Genomic DNA, 14,764 nt, shown 5'->3' on the forward strand with positions numbered 1-14,764 from the left:
CCCGCAAAAGTGCGAATCCGCCGTCCAGATCTCTGCAGATGTCACAGGACTGAACGGGATGAAAGTGTTGAATGTATGCCATCACAGAGAGGAGGCAAATCATTGTGCGATGTAACATCAATGATGTTTAATGAGGGATAAAATTGAATTGATTGAGTCAAGAGCTTTAGCGGTGGTACTGCGTCGGCTGCCTGGCTCCAAAGTAGAAGCCTAAATGGTGATGGAAACGTGCCCCCCTCCAAGCTGACACAACATCTATGAAGCCCAAAGGTAGCTGGCAATCTCTGGCAAACTGTAGAAAGCGTCTCTGTGTGCTTCCTCGTTAGTATAGTGGTGAGTATCCCCGCCTGTCACGCGGGCGACCGGGGTTCAATTCCCCGACGGGGAGGCGTGAGCGTTGCTGAGGCCACCCGAGAGCGGGAAGGGATAACTTTTTGAATTCCAAATCGCTTTGCACTGCCGCATGGAGATTCTCATCCACAACACGGACGCGGCCCGCCACCCGCTTTCTCAAAACTATCAACAGCAAACATGTTCCACACATCCGCCTATCACAATCACCGCACAACATCCGCTCTTTACTCATCAGACTGGCCACTTTCTCTTCTTTGCATTCACAAAGCGGCTCATTCAAAATGCACTAAACACATTTTCCTTGGCACATTTCATTGCTTCATTAAACCGCGACGCTTTCTACAACCAACATGCTTTATAAGCCACGACGCAACACATTTCACTACATCTTTCACGCGGCAGCAACACCATTGCGTTCATACTCTGACAGCAAAATAACCCTCTAGCAGCCACACACCACCACCTGTTCAAGGCAGATAGACAATCTGAGGAAGAAAGTCACACACCTTGTACGCCATCAAACTTCAGCAAGGGCCACCTGGACGGAAAGAAGTGAAAGGTGGCAAAGGTTAATAACCTCGAATGGCTCAGTAACAAGCGCAACGAGACAAGGTGCTCAGAGGCACTGAAGAAAGTGTTGGGAATGCTACATGCCCAATACACATAGCCTGTGCGATCCCTTTGCAAGAGCTACTCAACGTATTCGAGTGATCAGCCCTCGGCCCTGATTTTTTTTTAATTCCCTTGCAGCATCCTGCCATTCTCTCTTGAATGTTAACATTCAATCTGAAAGCACACGACTTTCAGTCAGCTCACACAACAACATGCAGCCTAAACTAATCCTTCTTGCCTTGTACGTCTGCTTCGAATGCGAATCACCTTATCTTCTTGTCCTCTGGTTAACCCTTCCCTCCTGCCACAAAAAAGCTTTCTCGCTCAAAACAGTCCTTGTTTGGAACACCAAGATCAAAACTTCTGTGAGCACGAGAGAACAACGCCCATCTTGCACTTTTGCACACCGTGTACCTGAAGTCATCCACGGCGAGCCCATGGTGCCAATCCTTCTCGATACCCACACGAAGGATTTCTTTCTAAAGTGTGGTGTCGGGAAAGGGGAAAAGAATAATGCAGCGTGGGCCAAAACATTGAACTCCAAGTATTTTGCATATCGTGCTTGCTTCTGTAGCAAAGCCAGGAAAAGAGAGAAAAACAAACAAGTAAAGAAAGAAAGAAACAAACAAACAAACAAGCAAAAAAAATCATATGCGTTTCCTGCTTGCCTGTAGTGGCCGATGATGTGCAATATCAAGCCCGCAAAAGTGCGAATCCGCCGTCCAGATCTCTGCAGCTGTCACAGGACTGAACTGGATGAAAGTGTTGAATGTATGCCATCACAGAGAGGAGGCAAATCACTGTGCGATGTAACATCAATGATGTGGGATGAGGGATAAAATTGAATTGATTGAGTCAAGAGCTTTAGCGGTGGTACTGCGTCGGCTGCCTGGCTCCAAAGTAGAAGCCTAAATGGTGATGGAAACGTGCCCCCTCCAAGCTGACACAACATCTATGAAGCCCAAAGGTGGCTGGCAATCTCTGGCAAACTGTAGAAAGCGTCTCTGCGTGCTTCCTCGCTATTATAGTGGTGAGTATCCCTGCCTGTCACGCGGGTGGCCGGTGTTCAATTCCCCGACGGGGAGGCTGAGCGTTGCTGAGGCCACCAGAGAGCGGTAAGAGAAAACTTTTTGAATTCCAAATCGCTTTGCACTGCCGCATGGAGACTCTTATCCACAACACGTACGCGGCCCGCCACCCGTTTTATCAAAACTATCAACAGCAAACATGTTCCACACATCCGCCTATCACAATCACCGCACAACATCCGCTCTTTACTCATCAGACTGGCCACTTTCTCTTCTTTGCATTCACAAAGCGGCTCATTCAAAATGCACTAAACACATTTTCCTTGGCACATTTCATTGCTTCATTAAACCGCGACGCTTTCTACAACCAACATGCTTTATAAGCCACGACGCAACACATTTCACTACATCTTTCACGCGGCAGCAACACCATTGCGTTCATAGTCTGACAGCAAAATAACCCTCTAGCAGCCACACACCACCACCTGTTCAAGGCAGATAGACAATCTGAGGAAGAAGGTCACACACCTTGTACGCCATCAAACTTCAGCAAGGGCCACCTGGACGGAAAGAAGTGAAAGGTGGCAAAGGTTAATAACCTCGAATGGCTCAGTAACAAGCGCAACGAGACAAGGTGCTCAGAGGCACTGAAGAAAGTGTTGGGAATGCTACATGCCCAATACACATAGCCTGTGCGATCCCTTTGCAAGAGCTACTCAACGTATTCGAGTGATCAGCCCTCGGCCCTGATTTCTTTTTAATTCCCTTGCAGCATCCTGCCATTCTCTCTTGAATGTTAACATTCAGTCTGAAAGCACACGACTTTCAGTCATCTCACACAACAACATGCTGCCTAAACTAATCCTTCTTTCCTTGTACGTCTGCTTCGAATGCGAATCACCTTATCTTCTTGTCCTCTGGTTAACCCTTCCCTCCTGCCACAAAAAAGCTTTCTCGCTCAAAACAGTCCTTGTTTGGAACACCAAGATCAAAACTTCTGTGAGCACGAGAGAACAACGCCCATCTTGCACTTTTGCACACCGTGTACCTGAAGTCATCCACGGCGAGCCCATGGTGCCAATCCTTCTCGATACCCACACGAAGGATTTCTTTCTAAAGTGTGGTGTCGGGAAAGGGGAAAAGAATAATGCAGCGTGGGCCAAAACATTGAACTCCAAGTATTTTGCATATCGTGCTTGCTTCTGTTGCAAAGCCAGGAAATGAGAGAAAAACAAACAAGTAAAGAAAGAATGAAACAAACAAGCAAACAAGCAAAAAAAAAATCATATGCTTTTCCCGCTTGCCTGTAGTGGCCGATGATGTGCAATATCAAGCCCGCAAAAGTGCGAATCCGCCGTCCAGATCTCTGCAGCTGTCACAGGACTGAACTGGATGAAAGTGTTGAATGTATGCCATCACAGAGAGGAGGCAAATCACTGTGCGATGTAACATCAATGATGTGGGATGAGGGATAAAATTGAATTGATTGAGTCAAGAGCTTTAGCGGTGGTACTGCGTCGGCTGCCTGGCTCCAATGTAGAAGCCTAAATGGTGATGGAAACGTGCCCCCTCCAAGCAGACACAACATCTATGAAGCCCAAAGGTGGCTGGCAATCTCTGGCAAACTGCAGAAAGCGTTTCTGCGTGCTTTCTCGTTAGTATAGTGGTGAGTATTCCCGCCTGTCACGCGGGAGACCGGGGTTCAATTCCCCGACGGGGAGGCGTGAGCGTTGCTGAGGCCACCCGAGAGCGGGAAGAGAAAACATTTTGAATTCCAAATCGCTTTGCACTGCCGCATGGAGACTCTCATCCACAACACGTACGCGGCCCGCCACCCGTTTTATCAAAACTATCAACAGCAAACATGTTCCACACATCCGCCTATCACAATCACCGCACAACATCCGCTCTTTACTCATCAGACTGGCCACTTTCTCTTCTTTGCATTCACAAAGCGGCTCATTCAAAATGCACTAAACACATTTTCCTTGGCACATTTCATTGCTTCATTAAACCGCGACGCTTTCCACAACCAACATGCTTGATAAGCCACGACGCAACACATTTCACTACATCTTTCACGCGGCAGCAACACCATTACGTTCATAGTCTGACAGCAAAATAACCCTCTAGCAGCCACACACCACCACCTGTTCAAGGCAGATAGACAATCTGAGGAGGAAGGTCACACACCTTGTACGCCATCAAACTTCAGCAAGGGCCACCTGGACGGAAAGAAGTGAAAGGTGGCAAAGGTTAATAACCTCGAATGGCTCAGTAACAAGCGCAACGAGACAAGGTGCTCAGAGGCACTGAAGAAAGTGTTGGGAATGCTACATGCCCAATACACATAGCCTGTGCGATCCCTTTGCAAGAGCTACTCAACGTATTCGAGTGATCAGCCCTCGGCCGTGATTTTTTTTTTAATTCCCTTGCAGCATCCTGCCATTCTCTCTTGAATGTTAACATTCAATCTGAAAGCACACGACTTTCAGTCAGCTCACACAACAACATGCTGCCTAAACTAATCCTTCTTTCCTTGTACGTCTGCTTCGAATGCGAATCACATTATCTTCTTGTCCTCTGGTTAACCATTCCCTCTTGCCACAAAAAAGCTTTCTCGCTCAAAACAGTCCTTGTTTGGAACACCAAGATCAAAACTTCTGTGAGCACGAGAGAACAACGCCCATCTTGCACTTTTGCACACCGTGTACCTGAAGTCATCCACGGCGAGCCCATGGTGCCAATCCTTCTCGATACCCACACGAAGGATTTCATTCTAAAGTGTGGTGTCGGGAAAGGGGAAAAGAATAATGCAGCGTGGGCCAAAACATTGAACTCCAAGTATTTTGCATATCGTGCTTGCTTCTGTTGCAAAGCCAGGAAAAGAGAGAAAAACAAACAAGTAAAGAAAGAAAGAAACAAACAAGCAAACAAGCAAAAAAAAAATCATATGCGTTTCCTGCTTGCCTGTAGTGGCCGATGATGTGCAATATCAAGCCCGCAAAAGTGCGAATCCGCCGTCCAGATCTCTGCAGCTGTCACAGGACTGAACTGGATGAAAGTGTTGAATGTATGCCATCACAGAGAGGAGGCAAATCACTGTGCGATGTAACATCAATGATGTGGGATGAGGGATAAAATTGAATTGATTGAGTCAAGAGCTTTAACGGTGGTACTGCGTCGGCTGCCTGGCTCAAAAGTAGAAGTTTAAATGGTGATGGAAATATGCCCCCCTCGAAGCTGACACAACATCCATGAAGCACAAAGGTGGCTGGCAATCTCTGGCAAACTGTAGAGAGCGGCTCCCTGTGCTTCCTCGTTAGTATAGTGGTGAGTGTCCCTGCCTGTCACGCGGGAGACTGGGATTCAATTCCCCGACGGGGAGGCGTGAGCGTTGCTGAGGCCACCCGAGAGCGGGAAGTGAAAAGTTTTTTGAATTCCAAATCGCTTTGCACTGCCGCATGGAGACTCTCATCCACAACACGTACGCGGCCCGCCACCCGTTTTATCAAAACTATCAACAGCAAACATGTTCCACACATCCGCCTATCACAATCACCGCACAACATCCGCTCTTTACTCATCAGACTGGCCACTTTCTCTTCTTTGCATTCACAAAGCGGCTCATTCAAAATGCACTAAACACATTTTCCTTGGCACATTTCATTGCTTCATTAAACCGCGACGCTTTCTACAACCAACATGCTTTATCAGCCACGACGCAACACATTTCACTACATCTTTCACGCGGCAGCAACACCATTGCGTTCATAGTCTGACAGCAAAATAACCCTCTAGCAGCCACACACCACCACCTGTTCAAGGCAGACGGACAATCTGAGGAGGAAGGTCACACACCTTGTACGTCATCAAACTTCAGCAAGGGCCACCTGGACGGAAAGAAGTGAAAGGTGGCAAAGGTTAATAACCTCGAATGGCTCAGTAACAAGCGCAACGAGACAAGGTGCTCAGAGGCACTGAAGAAAGTATTGGGAATGCTACATGCCCAATACACATAGCCTGTGCGATCCCTTTGCAAGAGCTACTCAACGCATTCGAGTGATCAGCCCTCGGCCCTGATTTTTTTTTAATTCCCTTGCAGCATCCTGCCATTCTCTCTTGAATGTTAACATTCAATCTGAAAGCACACGACTTTCAGTCAGCTCACACAACAACATGCTGCCTAAACTAATCCTTCTTTCCTTGTACGTCTGCTTCGAATGCGAATCACCTTATCTTCTTGTCCTCTAGTTAACCCTTCCCTCCTGCCACAAAAAAGCTTTCTCGCTCAAAACAGTCCTTGTTTGGAACACCAAGATCAAAACTTCTGTTAGCACGAGAGAACAACGCCCATCTTGCACTTTTGCACACCGTGTACCTGAAGTCATCCACGGCGAGCCCATGGTGCCAATCCTTCTCGATACCCACACGAAGGATTTCTTTCCAAAGTGTGGTGTCGGGAAAGGGGAAAAGAATAATGCAGCGTGGGCCAAAGCATTGAACTCCAAGTATTTTGCATATCGTGCTTGCTTCTGTTGGAAAGCCAGGAAAAGAGAGAAAAACAAACAAGTAAAGAAAGAAAAAAACAAACAAGCAAACAAGCAAAAAAAAATCATATGCGTTTCCTGCTTGCCTGTAGTGGCCGATGATGTGCAATATCAAGCCCGCAAAAGTGCGAATCCGCCGTCCAGATCTCTGCAGCTGTCACAGGACTGAACTGGATGAAAGTGTTGAATGTATGCCATCACAGAGAGGAGGCAAATCACTGTGCGATGTAACATCAATGATGTGGGATGAGGGATAAAATTGAATTGATTGAGTCAAGAGCTTTAGCGGTGGTACTGCGTCGGCTGCCTGGCTCCAAAGTAGAAGCCTAAATGGTGATGGAAACGTGCCCCCTCCAAGCTGACACAACATCTTTGAAGCCCAAAGGTGGCTGGCAATCTCTGGCAAACTGTAGAATGCGTCTTTGTGTGCTTCCTCGTTAATATAGTGGTGAGTATCCCCGCCTGTCACGCGGGAGACCGGGGTTCAATTCCCCGACGGGGAGACGTGAGCGTTGCTGAGGCCACCCGAGAGCGGTAAGTGAAATTTTTTTTGAATTCCAAATCGCTTTGCACTGCCGCATGGAGACTCTCATCCACAACACGTACGCGGCCCGCCACCCGTTTTATCAAAACTATCAACAGCAAACATGTTCCACACATCCGCCTATCACAATCACCGCACAACATCCGCTCTTTACTCATCAGACTGGCCACTTTCTCTTCTTTGCATTCACAAAGCGGCTCATTCAAAATGCACTAAACACATTTTCCTTGGCACATTTCATTGCTTCATTACACCGCGACGCTTTCTACAACCAACATGCTTTATAAGCCACGACGCAACACATTTCACTACTTCTTTCACGCGGCAGCAACACCATTGCGTTCATCGTCTGACAGCAAAATAACCCTCCAGCAGCCACACACCACCACCTGTTCAAGGCAGATAGACAATCTGAGGAGGAAGGTCACACACCTTGTACGCCATCAAACTTCAGCAAGGGCCACCTGGACGGAAAGAAGTGAAAGGTGGCAAAGGTTAATAACCTCGAATGGCTCAATAACAAGCGCAACGAGACAAGGTGCTCAGAGGCACTGAAGAAAGTGTTGGGAATGCTACATGCCCAATACACATAGCCTGTGCGATCCCTTTGCAAGAGCTACTCAACGTATTCGAGTGATCAGCCCTCGGCCCTGATTTTTTTTTAATTCCCTTGCAGCATCCTGCCATTCTCTCTTGAATGTTAACATTCAATCTGAAAGCACACGACTTTCAGTCAGCTCACACAACAACATGCTGCCTAAACTAATCCTTCTTTCCTTGTACGTCTGCTTCGAATGCGAATCACCTTATCTTCTTGTCCTCTGGTTAACCCTTCCCTCCTGCCACAAAAAAGCTTTCTCGCTCAAAACAGTCCTTGTTTGGAACACCAAGATCAAAACTTCTGTGAGCACGAGAGAACAACGCCCATCTTGCACTTTTGCACACCGTGTACCTGAAGTCATCCACGGCGAGCCCATGGTGCCAATCCTTCTCGATACCCACACGAAGGATTTCTTTCCAAAGTGTGGTGTCGGGAAAGGGGAAAAGAATAATGCAGCGTGGGCCAAAACATTGAACTCCAAGTATTTTGCATATCGTGCTTGCTTCTGTTGCAAAGCCAGGAAAAGAGAGAAAAACAAACAAGTAAAGAAAGAAAGAAACAAACAAGCAAACAAGCAAAAAAAAAAATCATATGCGTTTCCTGCTTGCCTGTAGTGGCCGATGATGTGCAATATCAAGCCCGCAAAAGTGCGAATCCGCCGTCCAGATCTCTGCAGCTGTCACAGGACTGAACTGGATGAAAGTGTTGCATGTATGCCATCACAGAGAGGAGGCAAATCACTGTGCGATGTAACATCAATGATGTGGGATGAGGGATAAAATTGAATTGATTGAGTCAAGAGCTTTAGCGGTGGTACTGCGTCGGCTGCCTGGCTCCAAAGTAGAAGCCGAAATGGTGATGGAAACGTGCCCCCTCCAAGCTGACACAACATCTATGAAGCCCAAAGGTGGCTGGCAATCTCTGGCAAACTGTAGAAAGCGTCTCTGTGTGCTTCCTCGTTAGTATAGTGGTGCGTATCCCCGCCTGTCACGCGGGAGACCGGTGTTCAATTTCCCGACGGGGAGGCGTGAGCGTTGCTGAGGCCACCCGAGAGCAGGAAGAGAAAACTTTTTGAATTCCAAATCGCTTTGCACTGCCGCATGGAGACTCTCATCCACAACACGTACGCGGCCCGCCACCCGTTTTATCAAAACTATCAACAGCAAACATGTTCCACACATCCGCCTATCACAATCACCGCACAACATCCGCTCTTTACTCATCAGACTGGCCACTTTCTCTTCTTTGCATTCACAAAGCGGCTCATTCAAAATGCACTAAACACATTTTCCTTGGCACATTTCATTGCTTCATTAAACCGCGACGCTTTCTACGACCAACATGCTTTATAAGCAACGACGCAACACATTTCACTACATCTTTCACGCGGCAGCAACACCATTGCGTTCATAGTCTGACAGCAAAATAACCCTCCAGAAGCCACACACCACCACCTGTTCAAGGCAGATAGACAATCTGAGGAGGAAGGTCACACACCTTGTACGCCATCAAACTTCAGCAAGGGCCACCTGGACGGAAAGACGTGAAAGGTGGCAAAGGTTAATAACCTCGAATGGCTCAGTAACAAGCACAACGAGACAAGGTGCTCAGAGGCACTGAAGAAAGTGTTGGGAATGCTACATGCCCAATACACATAGCCTGTGCGATCCCTTTGCAAGAGCTACTCAACGTATTCGAGTGATCAGCCCTCGGCCCTGATTTTTTTTTAATTCCCTTGCAGCATCCTGCCATTCTCTCTTGAATGTTAACATTCAATCTGAAAGCACACGACTTTCAGTCAGCTCACACAACAACATGCTGCCTAAACTAATCCTTCTTTCCTTGTACGTCTCCTTCGAATGCGAATCACCTTATCTTCTTGTCCTCTGGTTAACCCTTCCCTCCTGCCACAAAAACGCTTTCTCGCTCAAAACAGTCCTTGTTTGGAACACCAAGATCAAAACTTCTGTGAGCACGAGAGAACAACGCCCATCTTGCACTGTTGCACACCGTGTACCTGAAGTCATCCACGGCGAGCCCATGGTGCCAATCCTTCTCGATACCCACACGAAGGATTTCTTTCTAAAGTGTGGTGTCGGGAAAGGGAAAAAGAATAATGCAGCGTGGGCCAAAACATTGAACTCCAAGTATTTTGCATATCGTGCTTGCTTCTGTTGCAAAGCCAGGAAAAGAGAGAAAAACAAACAAGTCAAGAAAGAAAGAAACAAACAAGCAAACAAGCAAAATAAAATCATATGCGTTTCCTACTTGCCATCAGTGGCCGATGATGTGCAATATCAAGCCCGCAAAAGTGCGAATCCGCCGTCCAGATCTCTGCAGCTGTCACAGGACTGAACTGGATGAAAGTGTTGAATGTATGCCATCACAGAGAGGAGGCAAATCACTGTGCGATGTAACATCAATGATGTGGGATGAGGGATAAAATTGAATTGATTGAGTCAAGAGCTTTAGCGGTGGTACTGCGTCGGCTGCCTGGCTCCAAAGTAGAAGCCTAAATGGTGATGGAAACGTGCCCCCCTCCAAGCTGACACAACATCTTTGAAGCCCAAAGGTGGCTGGCAATCTCTGGCAAACTGTAGAAAGCGTCTCTGTGTGCTTCTTCGTTAGTATAGTGGTGAGTATCCCCACCTGTCACGCGGGAGACCGGGGTTCAATACCCCGACGGGGAGGCGTGAGCGTTGCTAAGGCCACCCGAGAGCTGTTAGGGGTAACTTTTTGAATTCCAAATCGCTTTGCACTGCCGCATGGAGACTCTCATCCACAACACGTCCGCGGCCCGCCACCCGTTTTATCAAAACTATCAACAGCAAACATGTTCCACACATCCGCCTATCACAATCACCGCACAACATCCGCTCTTTACTCATCAGACTGGCCACTTTCTCTTCTTTGCATTCACAAAGTGGCTCATTCAAAATGCACTAAACACATTTTCCTTGGCACATTTCATGCTTCATTCAACCGCGAAGCTTTCGACAACCAACATGCTTTATAAGCCGCGACGCAACACATTTCACTACATCTTTCACGTGGCAGCAACACCAATGCGTTCATAGTCTGACAGCAAAATAACCCTCCAGCAGCCACACACCACCACCTGTTCAAGGCAGATAGACAATCTGAGGAGGAAGGTCACACACCTTGTACGCCATCAAACTTCAGCAAGGGCCACCTGGACGGAAAGAAGTGAAAGGTGGCAAAGATTAATAACCTCGAATGGCTCAGTAACAAGCGCAACGAGACAAGGTGCTCAGAGGCACTGAAGAAAGTGTTGGGAATGCTACATGCCCAATACACATAGCCTGTGCGATCCCTTTGCAAGAGCTACTCAACGTATTCGAGTGATCAGCCCTCGGCCCTGATTTTTTTTTAATTCCCTTGCAGCATCCTGCCATTCTCTCTTGAATGTTAACATTCAATCTGAAAGCACACGACTTTCAGTCAGCTCACACAACAACATGCTGCCTGCACTAATCCTTCTTTCCTTGTCCGTCTGCTTCGAATGCGAATCACCTTATCTTCTTGTCCTCTGGTTAACCTTTTACTCCTGCCACAAAAAAGCTTTCTCGCTCAAAACAGTCCTTGTTTGGAACACCAAGATCAAAACTTCTGTGAGCACGAGAGAACAACGCCCATCTTGCACTTTTGCACACCGTGTACCTGAAGTCATCCACGGCGAGCCCATGGTGCCAATCCTTCTCGATACCCACACGAAGGATTTCTTTCTAAAGTGTGGTGTCGGGAAAGGGGAAAAGAATAATGCAGCGTGGGCCAAAACATTGAACTCCAAGTATTTTGCATATCGTGCTTGCTTCTGTTGCAAAGCCAGGAAAAGAGAGAAAAACAAACAAGTAAAGAAAGAAAGAAAGAAACAAGCAAACAAGCAAAATAAAATCATATGCGTTTCCTGCTTGCCTGTAGTGGCCGATGATGTGCAATATCAAGCCCGCAAAAGTGCAATCCCGCCGTCCAGATCTCCGCAGCTGTCACAGGACTGAACTGGATGAAAGTGTTGAATGCATGCCATCACAGAGAGGAGGCAAATCACTGTGCGATGTAACATCAATGATGTGGGATGAGGGATAAAATTGAATTGATTGAGTCAAGAGCTTTAGCGGTGGTACTGCGTCGGCTGCCTGGCTCCAAAGTCGAAGCCGAAATGGTGATGGAAACGTGCCCCCTCCAAGCTGACACAACATCTTTGAAGCCCAAAGGTGGCTGGCAATCTCTGGCAAACTGTAAAAAGCGTCTCCGTGTGCTTTCTCGTTAGTATAGTGGTGAGTATCCCCGCCTGTCACGCGGGAGACCGGGGTTCAATACCCCGACGGGGAGGTGTGAGCGTTGTCAAGGCCACCCGAGAGCTGTTCGGGGAAACTTTTTGAATTCCAAATCGCTTTGCACTGCCGCATGGAGACTCTCATCCACAACACGTACGCGGCACGCCACCCGTTTTATCAAAACTATCAACAGCAAACATGTTCCACACATCCGCCTATCACAATCACCGCACAACATCCGCTCTTTACTCATCAGACTGGCCACTTTCCCTTCTTTGCATTCACAAAGCGGCTCATTCAAAATGCACTAAACACATTTTCCTTGGCACATTTCATTGCTTCATTAAACCGCGACGCTTTCTACAACCAACATGCTTTATAAGCCACGACGCAACACATTTCACTACATCTTTCACGCGGCAGCAACACCATTGCGTTCATAGTCTGACAGCAAAATAGCCCTCTAGCAGCCACACACCACCACCTGTTCAAGGCAGATAGACAATCTGAGGAGGAAGGTCACACACCTTGTACGCCATCAAACTTCAGCAAGGGCCACCTGGACGGAAAGAAGTGAAAGGTGGCAAAGGTTAATAACCTCGAATGGCTCAGTAACAAGCGCAACGAGACAAGGTGCTCAGAGGCACTGAAGAAAGTGTTGGGAATGCTACATGCCCAATGCACATAGCCTGTGCGATCCCTTTGCAAGAGCTACTCAACGTATTCGAGTGATCAGCCCTCGGCCCTGATTTTTTTTTAAATTCCCTTGCAGCATCCTGCCATTCTCTCTTGAATGTTAACATTCAATCTGAAAGCACACGACTTTCAGTCAGCTCACACAACAACATGCTGCCAAAACTAATCCTTCTTTCCTTGTACGTCTGCTTCGAATGCGAATCACCTTACCTTCTTGTCCTCTGGTTAACCCTTCCCTCCTGCCACAAAAAAGCTTTCTGGTTCAAAACAGTCCTTGTTTGGAACACCAAGATCAAAACTTCTGTGAGCACGAGAGAACAACGCCCATCTTGCACTTTTGCACACCGTGTACCTGAAGTCATCCACGGCGAGCCCATGGTGCCAATCCTTCTCGATACCCACACGAAGGATTTCTTTCTAAAGTGTGGTGTCGGGAAAGGGGAAAAGAATAATGCAGCGTGGGCCAAAACATTGAAATCCAAATATTTTGCATATCGTGCTTGCTTCTGTTGCAAAGCCAGGAAAAGAGAGAAAAACAAACAAGTAAAGAAACAAACAAACAAACAAACAAACAAGCAAAAAAAAATCATATGCGTTTCCTGCTTGCCTGTAGTGGCCGATGATGTGCAATATCAAGCCCGCAAAAGTGCGAATCCGCCGTCCAGATCTCTGCAGCTGTCACAGGACTGAACTGGATGAAAGTGTTGAATGTATGCCATCACAGAGAGGAGGCAAATCACTGTGCGATGTAACATCAATGATGTGGGATGAGGGATAAAATTGAATTGATTGAGTCAAGAGCTTTAGCGGTGGTACTGCGTCGGCTGCCTGGCTCCAAAGTAGAAGCCTAAATGGTGATGGAAACGTGCCCCCTCCAAGCTGAAACAACATCTATGAAGCCCAAAGGTGGCTGGCAAACTCTGGCAAACTGTCGGAAGCGTTTCTGTGTGCTTACTCGTTAGTATAGTGGTGAGTATGCCCGCCTGTCACGCGGGAGACCGGGGTTCAATTCCCCGACGGGGAGGCGTGAGCGTTGCTGAGGCCACCCGAGAGCTGGTAGGGGAAACTTCTTGAATTCCAAATCGCTTTGCACTGCCGCATGGAGACACTCATCCACAAAAAGTACGCGGCCCGCCACCCGTTTTATCAAAACTATCAACAGCAAACATGTTCCACACATCCGCCTATCACAATCACCGCACAACAACCGCTCTTTGCTCATCAGACTGGCCACTTTCTCTTCTTTGCATTCACAAAGCGGCTCATTCAAAATGCACTAAACACATTTTCCTTGGCACATTTCATTGCTTCATTAAACCGCGACGCTTTCTACAACCAACATGCTTTATAAGCCACGACGCAACACATTTCACTACATCTTTCACGCGGCAGCAACACCATTGCGTTCATAGTCTGACAGCAAAATGACCCTCTAGCAGCCACACACCACCACCTGTTCAAGGCAGATAGACAATCTGAGGAGGAAGGTCACACACCTTGGACGCCATCAAACTTCAGTAAGGGCCACCTGGACGGAAAGAAGTGAAAGGTGGCAAAGGTTAATAACCTCGAATGGCTCAGTAACAAGCGCAACGAGACAAGGTGCTCAGAGGCACTGAAGAAAGTGTTGGGAATGCTACATGCCCAATACACATAGCCTGTGCGATCCCTTTGCAAGAGCTACTCAACGTATTCGAGTGATCAGCCCTCGGCCCTGATTTTTTTTTAATTCCCTTGCAGCATCCTGCCATTCTCTCTTGAATGTTAACATTCAATCTGAAAGCACACGACTTTCAGTCAGCTCACACAACAACATGCTGCCAAAAACTAATCCTTCTTTCCTTGTACGTCTGCTTCGAATGCGAATCATCTTATCTTCTTGTCCTCTGGTTAACCCTTCCCTCCTGCCACAAAAAAGCTTTCTCGCTCAAAACAGTCCTTGTTTGGAACACCAAGATCAAAACTTCTGTGAGCACGAGGGAACAACGCCCATCTTGCACTTTTGCACACGGTGTACCTGAAGTCATCCACGGCGAGCCCATGGTGCCAATCCTTCTCGATACCCACACGAAGGATTTCTT

General features: G+C 47.4%; 5 non-coding genes across 5 annotated transcripts; all 5 read left to right on the plus strand.

Annotated features, from left to right (window-relative positions):
• The first annotated feature begins 316 nt into the window (after positions 1-316).
• Positions 317-388, plus strand: trnad-guc (transfer RNA aspartic acid (anticodon GUC)). The gene has a single exon. It is a non-coding gene; the product is annotated as a tRNA-Asp (tRNA).
• A 3,255-nt stretch (positions 389-3,643) lies between these two features.
• On the plus strand, positions 3,644-3,715 carry trnad-guc (transfer RNA aspartic acid (anticodon GUC)). The gene has a single exon. It is a non-coding gene; the product is annotated as a tRNA-Asp (tRNA).
• A 3,260-nt stretch (positions 3,716-6,975) lies between these two features.
• trnad-guc (transfer RNA aspartic acid (anticodon GUC)) lies at positions 6,976-7,047 on the plus strand. Its single transcript has one exon. It is a non-coding gene; the product is annotated as a tRNA-Asp (tRNA).
• A 4,923-nt stretch (positions 7,048-11,970) lies between these two features.
• Positions 11,971-12,042, plus strand: trnad-guc (transfer RNA aspartic acid (anticodon GUC)). The gene has a single exon. It is a non-coding gene; the product is annotated as a tRNA-Asp (tRNA).
• A 1,593-nt stretch (positions 12,043-13,635) lies between these two features.
• On the plus strand, positions 13,636-13,707 carry trnad-guc (transfer RNA aspartic acid (anticodon GUC)). Its single transcript has one exon. It is a non-coding gene; the product is annotated as a tRNA-Asp (tRNA).
• Positions 13,708-14,764: the final 1,057 nt, after the last annotated feature.

This window comes from Heterodontus francisci, chromosome 34 (assembly GCF_036365525.1).
Source record: "Heterodontus francisci isolate sHetFra1 chromosome 34, sHetFra1.hap1, whole genome shotgun sequence".
Classification (NCBI taxonomy): domain Eukaryota; kingdom Metazoa; phylum Chordata; class Chondrichthyes; order Heterodontiformes; family Heterodontidae; genus Heterodontus; species Heterodontus francisci.